The sequence below is a fragment of the Lithobates pipiens genome, unplaced genomic scaffold, assembly GCF_037356315.1.
Source record: "Lithobates pipiens isolate NorthernLeopardFrog02 unplaced genomic scaffold, aLitPip1_a1.2 Scaffold_18, whole genome shotgun sequence".
Classification (NCBI taxonomy): Eukaryota; Metazoa; Chordata; class Amphibia; order Anura; family Ranidae; genus Lithobates; species Lithobates pipiens.
This window is the reverse complement of record NW_027507758.1, coordinates 553568561-553588080: the sequence shown is the minus strand read 5'-3', so window position 1 is coordinate 553588080 and position 19520 is coordinate 553568561. Positions and strand designations below refer to the sequence as shown.

The 19520-nt window shown below is 43.9% G+C and overlaps 1 protein-coding gene across 7 annotated transcripts in view; it reads left to right on the top strand.

Moving 5' to 3' along the window:
* Positions 1–18901, top strand: part of LOC143988956 (uncharacterized) — a 570864-nt gene extending 551963 nt beyond the window's left edge. For 6 of the 7 annotated variants that reach the window (XR_013276941.1, XR_013276942.1, XR_013276943.1 and 3 more), the window contains one exon: positions 18746–18898. The gene's annotated coding sequence lies outside the window, so the exon portion shown is untranslated. Of the gene's footprint in view, positions 1–18745 lie in introns of all 7 variants that reach the window. The other variant, XM_077488911.1, reaches the window with a different exon arrangement.
* Positions 18902–19520: the final 619 nt, after the last annotated feature.

The following is a 19520-nucleotide window of genomic DNA, read 5'->3' as shown; positions in this document are numbered from 1 at the left end:
TTGAGTTACAGAGGAGGTCTAGGGCTAGAATTATTGCTCTCGCTCTAACGTTCGCAGCGATACCTCACATGTGTGCTTTGAACACCATTTTCATATGTGGGCTGGACTTACGTATGTGTTCGCTTCTGCATGCGAGCACATGGGGACAGGGGCGCTTTTAAAAAAAAAAAAAATGTATTGTTCATTTTACTTTATTTATTTTAGTTTGATATTTTTTCCCCAAAAATAATTTTTTTGATCACTTTTATTCCTATTACAAGTAATGTAAACATCCCTTGTAATAGGAATATGGCATGACAGGTCCTCTTTACAGTGAGATATGGGGTCAATAAGACCCCGCATCTCACCTCTAAGCTGGGAAGCCTGAAAAAAAAAAAAAAAGATTCTGGCTTTGATCGTATTGGCGAGTCGGTAGAAGCACCGGAGGGCGGCAGGAGGGGGGGGTGTCTATGGCTGGGTATTGCAGGGTATCACCGACTATGGCTGGGTGTCTCCGAGTATTGCTGGGTATCTCAGAGTATGGCGTTGCAGAGTATTGCAGGATATTGGCGGGTGTTGCAGAGTGTTGCAGGGTATTGGTGGGTGTTGCAGAGCATTGCAGAGTGTTGTAGGGTATTGGCGGGTGTTGCAGAGCATTGCAGAGTGTTGCAGGGTATTGGCGGGTGTTGCAGAGTGTTGCAAGGTATTGGCGGGTGTTGCAGAGTGTTACAGGGTATTGGTGGGTGTTGCAGAGCATTGCAGAGTGTTGCAGGGTATTGGCGGGTGTTGCAGAGCATTGCAGAGTGTTGCAGGGTATTGGCAGGTGTTGCAGAGTGTTGTAGGGTATTGGCGGGTGTTGCAGAGCATTGCAGAGTGTTGCAGGGTATTGGCAGGTGTTGCAGAGTGTTGCAGGGTATTGGCGGGTGTTGCATAGTGTTGCAGGGTACCGGCGGGTGTTGCAGAGCATTGCAGAGCGTTGCAGGGTATTGCAGAGTGTTGCAGGGTATTGCAGGGTATTGCAGAGTGTTGCAGAGTATTGCAGAGTAGTGCAGAATAATGGCAGGAAATTGAGGGGTTAAATTTCAGTGAGCAGCGATGTGGGCACTGCAGATGCAGCCCACAGCGCTGCTGACACCGATCTCTTCCCCCTCCGCTGTACCAATCGGTACAGAGGGGGGGAGGGAGGAACCAGCGTCATAACATGACGCCGGTTTGTTTACAAGTGATCACTCCGTCATTTGACGGAACGATCACGTGGTAAACGACCGCGATGAGCCGCTGTTTACCGTGATTCGTGATGTGCCGGGTCCTGTGGACCCGGCGTTCACGGGTGCTCTCGAGAGCAGAATTCTGGGAGGACATCATATGACGACCTCCCAGAGTTAAACAACCGCCCTGTAGCCGTCATTCGGCTATGGGCCAGTTGTTAAGTGGTTAATGTAAATACTGTAGCGAGGAGGGGCCCTGGAGAGCAAGGAGCAGCACTGTAAGAGGGAGACGAGGGGGGTGACAGTGATTGCGAGAGATGTAAAGCTGACCATTTCACCTGATACTGTTGTCCTGCAGTCTTTTAGTCTCTATTCAACACTGGGAAAAATTAAATGCCCCCTGTAACAAAACTTTTTGTTGTTAGTACCTGTAATGATGTTATTTAGTATTTGATATTTCTATCTTTTACTGTACATGGAAAGGAACAGAAAAACTCTGGATAGCTGCACTCCGGATCAGATAAAGTGAATTGTGCCTTTATTGTTTCCACTAAAAAACCTTCACATCATACAGTTCACAACAGCAAAGGGAAAAAGAATATAGAACAAAAAGTGCTGACGCGTTTTGCACTAAAATTAGTGCTTACAAATAGATATTTTACTGTACATGCCTGTACTTCTAGGAAGGAAGGGTAACCCCCAGAAGTCACACACCTATGGTGTCCTACTGCAATGAATGGAGTGGCAACCCCAGCCTGGACCCCGACCAGGCCAACGTGCCCCACTCCGCCCACCCCCAGAGCCCAGTCATGGGGAGGCCTGTACTTCCCCTAGATTACCAGGCATGTCAAACAAACAATAGAACACTGATGGTATACATACAACTGGTCAGCTTTAACTTGTGTTTTTTTGTTTTTTTTTGTAATCTTTTTATTGAGTATAAGACATACAAACAAACAACAGTAAACCTGACACTGACAGGGATCAGTGCCAGCCGGCAATTGGGCTGCTTCCATCATTAGTGAAATACAGCTTTAGCACGTCCACAAGAAAACAACAAACAACCTAGTGCTGCATTGGCTCCTGCTCAATTGAAATATCTAAGGATCAAATCTTACAGTCGAGACCCAAGGGACAATAGATATCAAATAAACCCATATCTGAGATTACAATACAAACAAGTCACTCAATATATCAAAATCACATCCACCCATAGAGTGGTATTATGTACATGCTCAATCAGTCTGCGGTTGCTGTGGAGGCCTCAGCTAGCCACTTGGCCCACACTCTATTGTATTTTTTGGGGCCTCCTCTATTTTGGTAGGTTTCCTTAGAGTGGTAGTACTTTATTGGCATGAGTTTTCCATAGCAATATCGACGGTGGGGAGCTTTAACTTGTGGTTTAATCATTTTTTTCTTAACCACTTGACCTCCAGAAGATTGCATGTCCTTTTTTTCCCACAAATAGAGCTTTCTTTTGATGGTATTTGATAACCTCCGCGTTTTTTATTTTCTGCGCTATAAACAGAATAATACCGACAATTAAAAAAAAAAAAAACACATTATTTTTACTTTCTGCTACAAAACATATCCAATAAAAATATAGAAAAATAAAATGTCTTCATCAATTTAGGCCAATATGTATTCTGCTACATATTTTTGGTGATAAAAATACCAATAAGCGTATATTAATTGGTTTGCTCAAAAGTTATAGCGTCTACAAATTGTGGGATATTTTTTTTTATTTTTTTTTTTACTAGTGATGGCAGCCATCAGTGCTTTATAGTGGGATTGCGATTATTCAGCGGAAAATTTGGACACCAACTCAGACTTTTTGGGGAATAGTGACATCATTACAGTGATCAGTGCTTAAAATATACACTATTCTAATGACACTGGCAGGGAAACGGTTAACATCATGGACGCTCAAAGGGTTAAATGTGTTCCTAGCCAGTGCTTGTGTACTGTGGGGGAGGTGCTTTTACAAAGGGAAGGCATAGATCTGTGCCCCTGCTTTGCAGGAACACAGGATCAATGCCTTCCCTATTGACAGAACACCACCCTGCCTTGTTTACAGATCACCATTCTGCCTGTGTACTAAACAATCGGCGTGTGCTGGTGGACATCGAATCTACAGTATCCACAGCACAGAGCCACTATATTGGAATATAAACCTAGCTGCGCATGTGCAGCTTAGTGCACATGTTAAAGGATAAGTTCACCTTTTGAAAAAAAAATATGCACATCTTCTTTCATGTAAAAAGGTTTTATTATTTTTTTTTGTAAGGAGCTTGCAAAAGTTTGCACCCACAGTCAGATCACAGGTGCAATGTCAGGCTCCTGTAGACTCTCATGACAGATGTCTGCCCGTACCTCCTGCACGGGCAGGTAGTTACTTGAGAGCAGGAAGATAAGTGAACTTCGAGAACTCTCACATGTTTGGGAAGGTAATTTAGCCTTTAACATGAACAACAAGCAGGTAGATACGTTTACTTTATTGCAAAAGAAACATTGCATTAGCCTGTCTGCTCACATTTTTTTCTAAATTTAGACTTCACGTCTGTGTTTCACTGTATTCTCTATTGCTTTGGGCAGGTGTGTTGTTACACGTTGACATGCCCTAAAATTCCCATCCAAGCGTCACTGAATTAAAAGATGAAAAAAAAGAAAGCGATGACTGGATCATATATGGCATTTTTTTATACTGACCATAGCTTAAAGTAATACTAAAGTCTTGTTTTTTTTCTTTAAAAAAAAACTTGTTATACTTACCTGCCCTATGCAGTGGTTTTGCACAGAACAGTCCAGAGCCTTCTCTTCTCGGGTCCCTCTTTGGTGCTCCTGGCCCCTCCCTCCTGTCAAGTGCCCCACAGCAAGCAGCTTGCTATGGGGGCACCTGAGGGTTCGGCCCTTCCCCCCTCTCCTCATTGGCTAAGTGACTTTGATTGACCAGCGTGGGAGCCAATGGCGCCACTGTTGTGTCTCAGCCAACCAGGAGGGAAACTCCTGGACAGCTGAAGAACTTATGTACAACACTGGATCGAGATTATTTTTATCATACTGGATTTATATAACAGTTTACTCATAGCTCCCAACTGTCCCTGATTTCGAGGGACTGTCCCTGATTTAGAGCAATGTCCCTCATTCCTCCTCATTTGTCCCTCATTTTGGTCGGATCTGTATAGATGTAAATAAAATGCACCTTTTCTCTATGAAAAAGTGTTTTCCAGCGCTAAGCCCCCATTCACACCTATGCAAATTAGATGTGGCTTACACTACATCAAATTCGTAGGACATTTTAACCACTTCAGCCCCGGACCAATAAACACCTTAAGGACCAGAGGTCTTTTTCCAATTTCGCACTGCGCTGCTTTAACTGGTAATTGCGCGGTCATGCAATATTGCACCCAAACGAAATTTGCGTCCTTTTCTTCCCACAAATAGAGCTTTCTTTTGATGGTATTTGATTGCCTCTGCGATTTTTTTTTTTTGCGATATAAATGGAAAAAGAGCGAAAAATTTTGAAAAAAAAAGATATTTTCTTCTTTTTGTTATAAGAAAAATCGAATAAACTAAATTTTAGTCATACATTGAGGGCAAAATTTATTCAGCCACATGTCTTTAGTAAAAAAAATGTCAATAAGCGTATATTTTTTGGTTTGCGCAAAAGTTATAGCGTCTACAAACTAGAGTACATTTTCTGGAATTTACACAGCTTTTAATTTATGACTGCCGATCTCATTTCTTGAGGTGCTAAAATGGCAGGGCAGTACAAATCCCCCCCAAATGACCCCATTTTGGAAAGTAGACACCCCAAGGAAATTGCTGATGGGTATGTTGAGCCCATTGAATATTTATTTTTTTTGTCCTAAGGGATTGAATAATGACAAAAAAAATAATAAAAATTTTTGGGAGTCTAGTCACGCACGGCACCCCGAAAACCAATCACCACCTTCAGGATTTCTAAGGGTGCAAATTTTTGATTCAACTCCTCACTACCTATCACAGTTTCGAAGGCCATAAAATGCCAAAATAGCACAAAACCCCCCAAAATGACCCCATTTTGGAAAGTAGACACCCCAAGCTATTTACTGAGAGGCATGTTGAGTCCATGGAATATTTTATATTTTGCCACAAGTTGCGGGAATATTACAAACTTTTTTTTTTTTGCACAAAGTTGTCACTAAATGATATATTGCTCACACATGCTATGGGCATATGTGAAATGACACCCCAAAATACATTCTGCTGCTTCTCCTGAGTACGGGGATACCACATGTGTGGGACTTTTTGGGAGTCTAGTCGCGCACGGCACCCCGAAAACCAATCACCACCTTCAGGATTTCTAAGGGTGCAAATTTTTGATTTAACTCCTCACTACCTATCACAGTTTCGAAGGCCATAAAATGCCAAAATAGCACAAAACCCCCCCAAATGACCCCATTTTGGAAAGTAGACACCCCAAGCTATTTACTGAGAGGCATGTTGAGTCCATGGAATATTTTATATTTTGCCAAAAGTTGCGGGAAGATTACAAACTTTTTTTTTTTTTGCACAAAGTTGTCACTAAATGATATATTGCTCACACATGCTATGGGCAGAAGTCAAATTACACCCCAAAATAAATTCTGCTGCTTCTCCCGAGTATGGGGATACCACATGTGAGGGACTTTTTGGGAGCCTAGCCACGTACGGGACCCCGAAAACCAAGCACTGCCTTCCGGATTTAAATATAAAATGCTACCAAAAAACCTGTTAGCGATGGTAGGGATCAGGCCTGACTCTGCGATCGCTGCAGTTATGTGTTTAGTGTTTTGTAAGTGACAGTGATCGATCGATACTGCACTTGGGTGGGCTGGGCAGAGGGGCAAAACGCAGGTGCTAGCAGGTATCTGGGCTGATCCCGCTAACAATGCGTTTTTTTGGAACCCTAAACTGCTGGGGACGCTAGTATAGATCTGATCAGATCAGATATTGATCTGTTCAGATTCTATAGCACTACGGGAGGTGTATGCTTTGGGGGTTCACATTTTTATTAGGTAGTATATGGGGGTCCCTGGCGCTATATAAAAACCTGACGGGGAACCTAAATAACTAACTGGCTAACCAGCGTCACCAGTGACACTTATACTGTGATCGCTGGTGAAAGGGGGTGAAAGGGTTAACTAGCAGCAATCAGGGGGTTAAAACCATTATTGGGTAGTATATCGGGGTACCTAGCGCTATAAAAACCTGGCGGTGAACCTAAAAAAATAACTAGCTACCTAGCGACACATGCAGCGATCAGAAAAATGATCGCTTAGTGACACTGGCAAAAGGGGGTGAAAGGGTTAACTAGCGGCAATCAGGGGGTTAAAACCATTATTGGGTAGTATATCGGGGTACCTAGCGCTATAAAAACCTGGCGGTGAACCTAAAAAAATAACTAGCTACCTAGCGACACATGCAGCGATCAGAAAAATGATCGCTTAGTGACACTGGCAAAAGGGGGTGAAAGGGTTAACTAGCGGCAATCAGGGGGTTAAAAACATTATTGGGTAGTATATCGGGGTACCTAGCGATATAAAAACCTGGCGGTGAACCTAAAAAAATAACTAGCTACCTAGCGACACATGCAGCGATCAGAAAAATGATCGCTTAGTGACACTGGCAAAAGGGGGTGAAAGGGTTAACTCTAGGGGCAATCAGGGGGTTAAATCTTTATTGGGGGGTGATAGGGGGCTACCCTGGACCTAACACTAACTGTCCTGACAGTTTTTACTGTCACAACTGACACTGAATGCATTGATCAGTAAAGAAATGATCAATGCAATCAGTGACACTGTGACTGGGGGGGGGAGGGGGGGCGGGGGGGATCGGGGGGGGGGGGGGGGTTTGTGTGCCTGTGTGTACCTACATGTCAGTGTAGTGTTGGTGCACACTTACTATTAGTCTTCTCCTCGTAGTCCGGTCAAAAAGACCGCCCCGAGGAGAATGACATCACTTCCTCCTTCCTGTGTAAACAATACACAGTGGGAGGAAGCTTCTCATTGGCCAGGAGCGATCCAGAGGGGGTGGCCGAAAACCAACGGCCATCCCCTCATCACGGAGCGCTCCTGGAGCGAACCGGACCGTCGTATCCAACGGGAGGGGGTCCGATCGGACCCCCCACCCGCTGGAAGGCAATCACGTACATCTACGTGATTGTGCCTGCCTGTGCCATTGTGCTGACGTACATTGGCAATACGGCGGTCCTGAAGTGGTTAAAGTACATTCATTTGAATGCATCTGATTCACATATGTGCGTTGCATTCGAACTGCGCATTGCACAAAAAACATATGCGTTTTCTGGGCATTGCGGTGCGAATTACAACCCATTATCTTCTATGGGAACACATCTGATTTGCAGATGCATTCCGTTCTGAACACAAAATTCTCTCCTTCTCCTCACTACACCTTCCCCCCCGCTCACTGATCCGCAGCTAAAACGTAGAGGAACCTCTGAACAACTGATTTTTATCTTCGCAGTGAAACCGGAGCTTCAATTCGCAACGCACATGTGTGACCCCGGGCTAAACCTTTCATCTGATTTCTAAATTTCTGCATTTGTAAATTCCAGAAGCCAATATAAAGGCATATAGTAGTCGTAAAAATTACTTGTGGGGTTAACCAATCTTGTTTTTTTGTATAAAGAAAACTCTGAAAAAATGGTTCAACTCCTACAGAAGGTGAGTTAATCCATCAAGAAAGAGTTAAAAACAGCGCGTATTATTTCTAAATACAGACAGTAACAATAATAAGCATTCACATAGTTTAAAAATCTCCTCAAAATATTCAAACCAAAAAAATGCTAAATGATTTCCAAGCTCAATGTTTTATATTGTGTCCATTTAAACCAATGTCCAGCTCAAAATTAGTGCTTGGTAACGGAGATATCGATCTCACAATTATTCAACATAGTTCATTGGAAATTATATATTGCACTATTGCCCGACATGCACCTCCACACGTGCATACATGTAAAACACTGCCCGAGATTGTTGCCAGTAAAGAGATAGTCCCCCTTAGGTATTACTCTTACCAGACGTTGGCTGGTTTCTCGCAGTTAATCAAGAAATCCTCATAGGCGAAAGATGCAGGCGTCTTCCTTTCTTCCTTCATATACTCCTCCACTCAATCTCCGTCGAAGGTATAATTAGAAAGAAAAGTGCATATAGCGTAATTCCGTAAAACCAATGAATGCTTTATTAGATTTAAAAACCCACAAATATTACACTCACAAACGTAAAGAGATTTCAAGCATAAATTCAATATGCAGATTGACAGCTAGGGTCAGGTAGAGATAGCTAGGCTAAACGATGGTCCTACCGCCCTCAGCGACAGATCACTCAGCTGATATTCCTCGGCTTAGCGCTTCTCCCCTTCTTACTCCTGTCACTCCTGCTGTGTTCAACCTCATATGGTTCCACCCTGGCGCGTTTCGTCTTACTGACATCATCTGAGGGTGGGGCCATACGTTCCCATTCCCTTTTTATATCTATTCGGGTAAATTAACTCATTAACCCTTCGTAAACCATTTTCGTATCTATTCTAATAGACCTCTATGTTATATGTACCCTGCTTGTTGCTGAGAAGTCTTGCAAAAATCATTATAGATAGTTCTACCAAATCACCTTATCTTATATTATTCCTCTTCAAATAACATTTCTAACCGAGTCATGGCTAACATGTGGGACGGGGCTGAATCTATGGAAGGTGAATTAGCAGATGACATGTACTAGATTAGTAATATAATGGTAGTATTTGCAGCGGGAAACTGAAGATACAAATAGATGCCCTCTCATCTCGGGAGGAACATGAAATTGGCTTTGGAGGAGAATGTGTATTATCATTTAGATGAGCGCCGATGCGCGCTGTGGAGTCCGCCGGTCACCCTAAATACATTATTTGATGTGGGTAATGTACATTGCCCAGTAAGGAGGACCATTCAGCAACCTCTTAAGGAAAGTGGCTATCATCATACGCTCTCCATGCTATATTGCTTTCCATCAGCGCTGACGCGCGCTGTTGTATCCACCGCTGCTTCTAAAAGTTAGCACCCTGAGCAGATATCCTGAAAGGTTAAAACACTCGGGTGAGTCCCCCACTAAGGGTGACCATTAAGGGTGACCATTTACTCATTCCCCGAGGAGGATGTTCAACATTACATTCTTCTGATGAGCGCTGAAGCGCGCTGCTGAATGTGATGGTGTTCCGCACATGTGGAATGCTTTGATAGACAACAGATTCATTGCCTCTTCTTTATTCTCTGTTTGTTTATTCTCTGTTGGTCTATTTTCCATATACTTGCCGTCGTTTTTTACTTATTGTATATGCTTAGCAGCATGAAGGTATTTATATATTTTTTTAGATTATATATATTTTTTTCATGTTAGCCATGACTCGGTTAGAAATGTTATTTGAAGAGGAATAATATAAGATAAGGTGATTTGGTAGAACTATCTATAATGATTTTTGCAAGACTTCTCAGCAACAAGCAGGGTACATATAACATAGAGGTCTATTAGAATAGATACAAAAATGGTTTACGAAGGGTTAATGAGTTAATTTACCCGAATAGATATAAAAAGGGAATGGGAACGTATGGCCCCACCCTCAGATGATGTCAGTAAGACGAAACGCGTCAGGGTGGAACCATATGAGGTTGAACACAGCAGGAGTGACAGGAGTAAGAAGGGGAGAAGCGCTAAGCCGAGGAATATCAGCTGAGTGATCTGTCGCTGAGGGCGGTAGGACCATCGTTTAGCCTAGCTATCTCTACCTGACCCTAGCTGTCAATCTGCATATTGAATTTATGCTTGAAATCTCTTTACGTTTGTGAGTGTAATATTTGTGGGTTTTTAAATCTAATAAAGCATTCATTGGTTTTACGGAATTACGCTATATGCACTTTTCTTTCTAATTATACCTTCGACGGAGATTGAGTGGAGGAGTATATGAAGGAAGAAAGGAAGACGCCTGCATCTTTCGCCTATGAGGATTTCTTGATTAACTGCGAGAAACCAGCCAACGTCTGGTAAGAGTAATACCTAAGGGGGACTATCTCTTTACTGGCAACAATCTCGGGCAGTGTTTTACATGTATGCACGTGTGGAGGTGCATGTCGGGCAATAGTGCAATATATAATTTCCAATGAACTATGTTGAATAATTGTGAGATCGATATCTCCGTTACCAAGCACTAATTTTGAGCTGGACATTGGTTTAAATGGACACAATATAAAACATTGAGCTTGGAAATCATTTAGCATTTTTTTGGTTTGAATATTTTGAGGAGATTTTTAAACTATGTGAATGCTTATTATTGTTACTGTCTGTATTTAGAAATAATACGCGCTGTTTTTAACTCTTTCTTGATGGATTAACTCACCTTCTGTAGGAGTTGAACCATTTTTTCAGAGTTTTCTTTATACAATAGTGATAAGGTTGTATCAGCGTATAGAACCGAATTAAAACAGCTGCGAAATAGGAACATAATTCCACATCCTCCAGAATACGCACACATACAGTTTTAGATGTGAGCGCTTGTTAATTTTTTTACATCTAGCTAGGCGGCGCGAAGTGTAGGAAAATTGTGGTATAATCTTGTTTTTTTTTTATAATTCTCCTTTAAGGGGGTGTGGCGGGCGGTGTCCTATACTTTTGCTGATATGTGTCCCTTATTCCCATCTCAAAAAGTTGGGAGGTATGGTTTACTTAGTGCTTTACAACATAGATGGGAGACAATACAGTTACAATACAATAAAATAGAAGAGGGTTAAAAGGGCCCTGCTCAGAAGAGCTTACAATCTAATAGGGTGGGGCAAGTGGTACAAAAAGGTTGTAACTGTGGAAAATGAGCTGATGGAAGTGATAGGAGATTAGTTGGAGGCATGATATGCTTCCCTGAAGAGATGAGTTTTCAGGGATTGCCTGAAGGCAACAAAAATAGGAGATAGCCGAACAGTTGGGAGGTAGAGAGTTCCAGAGGATGGGAGAGGCTCTGAAGAAGTCCTGGAGATGAGCATGAGAGGAGGAGACAAGGGAGCTTGAGAGAAGGAGGTTTTTGAGAGGAGCGGAGAGGACAGTTTTGGTGATATTTGGATATAAGATTGGTGATGCAGCTTGGGGCAGAGTTGTGAATGGCTTTGTATGTTGTAGTTAATATGGGGCTCAGGTAAGTATTAGGGGGCTGCTGCACACAGAAAGGGTTTTATCTTAATGCATAGAATGCATTAAAGCGGGAGTCCGCCGGGAGTCCATGTTTTTTTTTCTTTTAAAAGCCAGCAGCTACAAATACTGCAGCTGCTGACTTTTAAAATAGTGACACTTACCTGTCCAGCGCGCCCGCGATGTCGGCACCCGAAGCCGATCTCTTGATCGTCTCTCGGGTGCTGCCGCCGCCATCTTGGGTATGGGAATCAGGAAGTGGAGCCTTTCGGCTTCATTTCCCGGTTCCCTACTGCGCATGCGCGAGTCGCACTGTGCAATAAGGATGGACCCGCTGCCTCTGGGATCTGTGTGTTTCCCAGCAGGCAGCGGGGGACTTTCGGAAAGGGGCGTAATCTAGATTACGCCCCTTTCCGCAGAGAGCTATCCCGGAAGTGGGTGCAGATACCTGTACTGTACAGGTACCTGCACCCCCCTCCCCCCTGAAAGGTGCCAATTGTGGCGCCGGAGGGGGGGAGGGTTCCGATGAGCGGAAGGTCCACTTTAGGGTGGACCTCCGCTTTAAGATTAAAAAAAAACTTCTGTCTTTAGAATCACTTTATCCACTTCATTACAGGGCACTCTTACCACCTTCCTGCCCAGGACAATTTTCAGGTTTCAGCGATGTCACGCTTTGAATGACAATCGTGCAGTCATGCTACACTGTACCCAAACAAATTTTTTATCATTTTGTTCACACAACTAGAGCTTTCCTTTGGTGGTATTTAATCACCACTGGGTTTTTTTATTTTTTGTTAAATAAACAAAAAAAGACTGAATGTTTTGAAAAGAAAAATGTTTTTCTTTGTTTCTGTTATAAAATGTAGCAAATAAATAATTGTTCTTCATACATTTAGGTCAAAATGTATTCTGCTACATTTCTATGGTGAAAATAACTCAAATCAGTGTATATTATTTAGTCTACAAGAAGGTTATAGAGTCCACTAACTATGGTATACATCTGAAAATTTACCAACCCTGATGTACTGATGGCATTTCTTGAGGCCCTAAATTGCCAGAACAGAACAAATATCCCCCAAATGACCCCATTTTGGAAAGTAGACAGTCCAAGGTATATTTAGTAAGAGACCTGGTGAGTTTTTTGAAGTTGTAATTTTTTGCATTATTTGAATAATAAAGAAATAAAAAAAATCTAATTTTTTTTTATGCTGACACCAGTGCAGTACAGTGTCATCAAATAACTGGCGTGGCGTTGGTCAGGAGCACTGACTAGTGGCAGTACAAAAAAAGTAATTATTTTACATTTTTATTTTTTATTAACTTTATATTCTTTTTTTACAATGTATTTTAAAACACAGTGACCAGAGCATCATATTGTTATTGTTTTTTTTTTTTGTTTTTTTTTATAGTGTTTTTTTTGTTCTTTTTTTGTTTACATTGGATTGCTATTAGCAAGCAGTTTACTGAATGAAACGGATTCATTCTGTTTGGTTTGTTGTGATTAGCGATTATTTGTCAAAGCTAATCACATTGTACAGATGGACTGTGATTGGCCCTGTCTGTACCATGTGATCAAATTGACCAGTCACAGCTAGCAACATCGTCATTATGACAAATGAGGAATATATTGCGATGTGCCAAAAGGTTGTTACAAATAAATGATGGTACAAACCTATCTCAAAGGGTGTGGTTGAAAAATTCAACGACACCTTTTGTGATTTGCTTGATGGGGCTTTCTGCAATGGAGCCATTGACAAGGATGTCTGGGAATACATCAGAACGTCCTATCTGCATACTCCGACATTGTATTGCCTCCCGAAAATACATAAGAATCAAAAGAATCCTCCAGGCTGTCCCATTATTTCTGGGAATGGCTCAATATCGGAAAATTTGAGCAAGTTTGTCGACAGCCACCTTAGACCCTTTGTTGCTGGTTTATTTTCATACATCAAAGACACCATTCATTTATTGCAAAATTTAGAAGAACTACATATTCCACCTGATTCTTTTTTAGTAGCTATTGACATGGAAGCAATATATAGCTCAATTCCCCATAACCTAGGTCTTTCGGAAATAAAACATGTTATATCTCAATCTCATAAAGACGACTTAAAACTAAATTCCTTTTTGATTGAGGCGTTGGAATTCATTCTAACGCACAATACGTTTTTGTTTGATGGGTCCCGCTACCTCCAGATACAGGGGGTTGTGATGGGGAATTGTTGTGCCCCGTCATATGCCAACCTGTATCTGGGGGAGTGGGAACAATTTCTTTTATCTGATGACAGTCTAACATGTTATACCACCCATGTAGCAGCATGGTTAAGGTATATAGATGATATACTGATGGTATGGAATGGTACATCGGAGGATTTACAATCTTTCATACATACCATGAACAAAAATGTATTTAATCTTTATTTCACAATGACGTTTAGTGATACTTCTATCACATTTCTCAATTTAAGTATCACAAATTTAGCAGATGGTTCATTATCCAGCGGTCTCTATCACAAGGAGACTGCTGGAAATACCATTTTACATGCGTCCAGTTGACACCCTGAATCCTTAGTGTTGTCCATTCCATATGGACAATATCTGAGGCTGAGACAAAATTGCTCCATGGACACTGATTTTGTCCGTGGGGCAAATTTGTTGAAGAATCGCCTCCTAGATCGAGTTTATTCATCTACTTGCCTTTAAAAAGGCTTTTAAATGTGCAAGTGGATGCGAAAGGCAAGAAGTCCTTTTTTTCCCCAAAAAATCTGATAGTTCACCATCACCAGACTAAAAACAACTTAGGCCGCGTACACACGCGCGGACTGTTTGCCCAACCTTGTTCGTCAAACAGTTTCGTCAAACAGTCCGCTCAAAATTTGCATGAGCGGACTTGCCCACACACGAGCGGACTGTTTCAGCGAACTGTTTGCCAAACAGTTGGCTCAACTTTTGAAATGAACGGACTCGCCCACGTAAGGAGGAGGCAAATCCGCCCATTTCGAGCGCGTGTAAAGGTAGGCGGGGCCCGCGAAGGAGACGTCGCGGGCTCCGCCGCCTGGAATGGGCTTAAAGGGGAACCCCAACGCCAAAAAAAATCGGCATGGGGGTTCCCCCAAAGTCCACACCAGACCCTTGTCCGAGCACGCTACCCGGCCGGCCAGGAAAGGGGGGCGAGCGCGCCCCCCCTCCTGAGCCGTACCAGGCCGCGTGCCCTCAACATGGGGGGGTGCCTTGGGGAAGGGGGGGGCCGCGCGGCCCCCCCACCCCAAAGCACCTTGTCCCCATGTTGATGAGGACAAGGGCCTCTTCCCGACAACCCTGGCCGTTGGTTGTCGGGGTCTGCGGGCGGGGGGCTTATCGGAATCCGGGAGCCCCCTTTAAGAAGGGGGCCCCCGGATACCGGCCCCCCACCCTATGTGAATGAGTATGGGGTACAATGTACCCCTACCCATTCACCTGTGAAATAAAGTACAAAAAAAAACACAACACAGGGGAAAAAATATTTTATTGCACAGCTCCGGGGGTCTTCCGTCTTCGGGGGTCTTCTCGCCGGACTCCTCCGCTATGTGTGTGTAGCTCTTTTACTAGCGGAGGAGTCCGGCTTTCTTCCTCCCCGCCGCCGGCCTCTTCTCCCGACTTCGGGGGTCTTGTCCCCCTCTTCGGTTCTTCTGCCGGGCCACCGCGCCTTCTTGTAGCTCTTTTACAGGCGGTGGCCCGGTCTTCTGTCGCCGCTGCCTTCCGTTCTTCTGTCGCCGCCTTCGGTTCTTCTGCCGGGCCACCGCGCCTTCTTGTAGCTCTTTTACAGGCGGTGGCCCGGTCTTCTGTCGCCGCTGTCGCTGTCGCCGCCTTCCGTTCTTGTTCTTCTTGTTCTTCTTCTTCTTCTCCAGGCGATGTTGACACGTCGCTCCCTCCGGCCGGAATGCCAGAGCCGCGCTGTGCGGTCACTTATATAGTGACAATGGGGCGGTGTCACATGGTATATGTCACATGGGTTGGTCACATGGGTTGATGTCACATGGGGACTATGACATCGTAAGGGGGCGGGGTCACCATGTGACCAACCCATGTGACATATACCATGTGACACCGCCCCATTGTCACTATATAAGTGACCGCACAGCGCGGCTCTGGCATTCCGGCCGGAGGGAGCGACGTGTCAACATCTCCTAAAGAAGAAGAAGAAGAACAAGAACGGAAGGCGGCGACAGCGACAGCGGCGACAGAAGACCGGGCCACCGCCTGTAAAAGAGCTACAAGAAGGCGCGGTGGCCCGGCAGAAGAACCGAAGGCGGCGACAGAAGAACGGAAGGCAGCGGCGACAGAAGACCGGGCCACCGCCTGTAAAAGAGCTACAAGAAGGCGCGGTGGCCCGGCAGAAGAACCGAAGAGGGGGACAAGACCCCCGAAGTCGGGAGAAGAGGCCGGCGGCGGGGAGGAAGAAAGCCGGACTCCTCCGCTAGTAAAAGAGCTACACACACATAGCGGAGGAGTCCGGCGAGAAGACCCCCGAAGACGGAAGACCCCCGGAGCTGTGCAATAAAATATTTTTTCCCCTGTGTTGTGTTTTTTTTTGTACTTTATTTCACAGGTGAATGGGTAGGGGTACATTGTACCCCATACTCATTCACATAGGGTGGGGGGCCGGTATCCGGGGGCCCCCTTCTTAAAGGGGGCTCCCGGATTCCGATAAGCCCCCCGCCCGCAGACCCCGACAACCAACGGCCAGGGTTGTCGGGAAGAGGCCCTTGTCCTCATCAACATGGGGACAAGGTGCTTTGGGGTGGGGGGGCCGCGCGGCCCCCCCCTTCCCCAAGGCACCCCCCCATGTTGAGGGCACGCGGCCTGGTACGGCTCAGGAGGGGGGGGCGCGCTCGCTCGCCACCCTTTCCTGGCCGGCCGGGTAGCGTGCTCGGACAAGGGTCTGGTGTGGACTTTGGGGGAAACCCCACGCCGATTTTTTTCGGCGTTGGGGTTCCCCTTTAAGCCCATTCCAGGCGGCGGAGCCCGCGACGTCTCCTTCGCGGGCCCCGCCTACCTGTACACGCGCTCGAAATGGGCGGACTTTCCGAGCGGGAACAGTCCGCTCATTTCGAAAGTAGAGCGGACAGGCCCACACACGGGCGGACTGTTCGCTCAAACACAGTTTCAGCGGACAGTTTTTCGGAATTTCCGAAAGACTTTGTCCGTCCAACTGTCCGCTGAAACTGTCCGCTGAAAGCCCACACACGAGCGGACTGTCCGCCCAAACACTGTTCAGCGGACAAGGTTGGGCGAACAGTCCGCCCGTGTGTACGCGGCCTTACAGTAAACAACATAAAGCAATTTAAAAAAATCTTACAGAAAACTGCCATCTATTACAAATTGATCCAAATTTAAAACCGCATGTATCTGCAACACCCACCATTACTTTTAGACGAGCACACTCAGTAAGAGACCATTTAGTCAAAAGCGAGTATACTGGCATCTTTCACTCTGATGTTTGTACACGGGTTGAAACTTTTACTTGTGGTGGATGTACAATATGTCGATACATGAACACACAATTAAAATTTGTTTTACGAAACGGTAAAATGTACAGACCTAGACATTACACCATTTGCAAAACGCCCGGAGTAATTTACTTATTAACATGCCAATGTAAATGTTTTTACATTGGCAAAACCAAAATAGAGTTTCACAAGAGAGCAGCACGTCATATTACTAGCATGAAGTGTGCAAATCTGGCCCTCCCCCTGGGGCGACATGTGCAAGATCATCATGCGGGAAAATTTCCCTGTGTTCTATTCACCATTCTTGATTGAGTCCATCCGGACAGTAGAGGTGGTTACTGGAACAAAATCTTGCTCCAGAGAGAGGTCCGTTGAATTGCTGATTTCAATGCAACCCATTTTCCAGGACTCAATACTCAATTCAGTTTCCGACCATTTTTAAATGGATTTGTTTCGAGAGGATGTGAAAAGGAGTAACTTCCTAGCTAGGTATTCACTATATGATATTTGTAAAAATGTTGTTTTTTGGAACCTCTGATGTATTATTTGTTTTGATATATCTTTTTCCCAAGCTATGTCTGGATGTCCCATTATTTCATCTTCATCTTTTCAACATGTATTCTGTATACTGAGATCACTATATGATTTATTTGCAAATATATCATTTGTGTTTATGTACAAAAAATAGTCAATATTAATATTACTGTTGTCAATGGGCCCCGCTGTCTGCTCAGTTCATCCCCGCCTGGCACACGGGGGCCTGTTAGTTTTCCCCTCTTTTTGAGGGAGACAGCTGGCTCCTTTAAGATGTTGCATGTCCCACCAGCCTGTTTTTCTCGGGCTGGTTATGATTTTGCAATTATAGTGCGTCAGTAGGCTTTACCTGCATGGCGCTACCCCACCACACAGGTGGTGGCCGGGCACCCTGCAGATCTTGCCCTGAGGTGTTTCCCCGTGTGTATTTCCTCACGACTGTCTCCATATGTTTCCCTTTTTTTCCCCTTCTCTTTTACAAATGGATGCCATTATTGATATCTATTTGTTGAATTGATTAACTTGGAGAGGTCTGGGGCGTGGTTCTCCAACGAAAGTATGAGATGTTGTAATCTGCTCTGTTTTTACTCCAATCTGCTCTGTTTTTACTCCAAAGGCACTTATCCACCCCTGTGGATAAGCATAGTCTGCTGACACTAAACAAATGAAACAGCACTGCGCAGGCGCTGGCGGCCTTTATTAGTCCTCCGGCGCTTTGGCTCAGTGCAATTCCTGCCTGTCATGGACAACAATGCCCCAGCCATCTGTACCCATTAATCTCATCGAAAGTAAGTAAATATTTCACCTGCCATGGTTTCTTTTTCCTTTTCTCATCGAATCATTTATAATTGAAGAGGTGGGAAATGATATTTGAGTTCTCTTCTTCTTTTTTTGTTCAATCTTATTTAGAGGAACAACATGGGAAACACATTTTTTTTTCTTCGTTTTTAGTTTTTAATAGCCCTTCTCAACTGTGTTGATGAGGGCTGTTCAATACATCCATGTGATAATTTAATTAACTGAATGGGATTTATTTATAGCCCTTGATTTTCAAAAAGATTTATATATGCAATTTTACTACAAAGTATCTCATTATTCTTCAAGATCTATCTGTGGCTGTGTTGTGGTGGTCACTCCGGGGGGATCCTTGTGAGGGCTCTTCTGAGCTCAGGCAGTGTTCATTGTCCCGTGGTGGACAGACAGCAGCAAAGTTTTTCCAAATCTTTTGGAAAATTATTTTAAGCACGCATACAATATATTCTCACATAAATTCAGCATTGGTATGTATGTCGGATATGTTCAAACACTGCAAAATGTTTTTGTTAAGACCTTTCCTACTCTTTTTCAGAATATACTTACACTCTGCTAAAAGAACACCTCTGAAGAAGGGATTCTATCCTGAAACATGTCAGTCGATTGGAGGATTTGTTGTATTAGTTTTTGAATTTATTAAAAATGTATTGTATGTGAACCTTTTTTGTGCTCTACATATAATGTATTTTATACATATTTAAAAAAAATGTTTTTGAAATAAATTATATTTTATTAAAAACGTTTTTTCTGTTTGCCTTAAAGTCCCACTGTACCAGGGGGTACTTGTGTCCCTCTTTGAGGAGCCTTATATAATTGATTTTGGGATGTTGGCAACATTGTTGGAGAATTTAATATTTCTCTGTGTGGTTAATTACCTGTGTACTCAGTTTGCTGAAGACAAGCAGACTAAGGACATGGATTACTGGAACCATGTCCTGTGGTCTGATGAGACCAAGAGAAACTTACTTGGTTCAGATGATGTCAAGTGTGTGTGGCGGCAAACAGGTGAGGTGTACAAAGACAAGTGTGTCTTGCCTACAGTTAAGCATGCTGTTGGAAGTGTCATTGTCTGGGGCTGCATAAGTGCTGCCGACACTGGGGAGCTACAGTTCATTGAGGGAACCATGAACATGTACTGTGACATACTGAAGCAGAGTATGATATCCCCCCTTCGGAGACTGGGAGATAGGGCAGTATTCCAACATGATAATGACCCCAAACACACCTCCAAGATGACCACTGCCTTGCTAAAGAAGCAGAGGGTAAAGGTGATGGACTGGCCAAGCATGTCTTCAGGCCTAAACCCTATT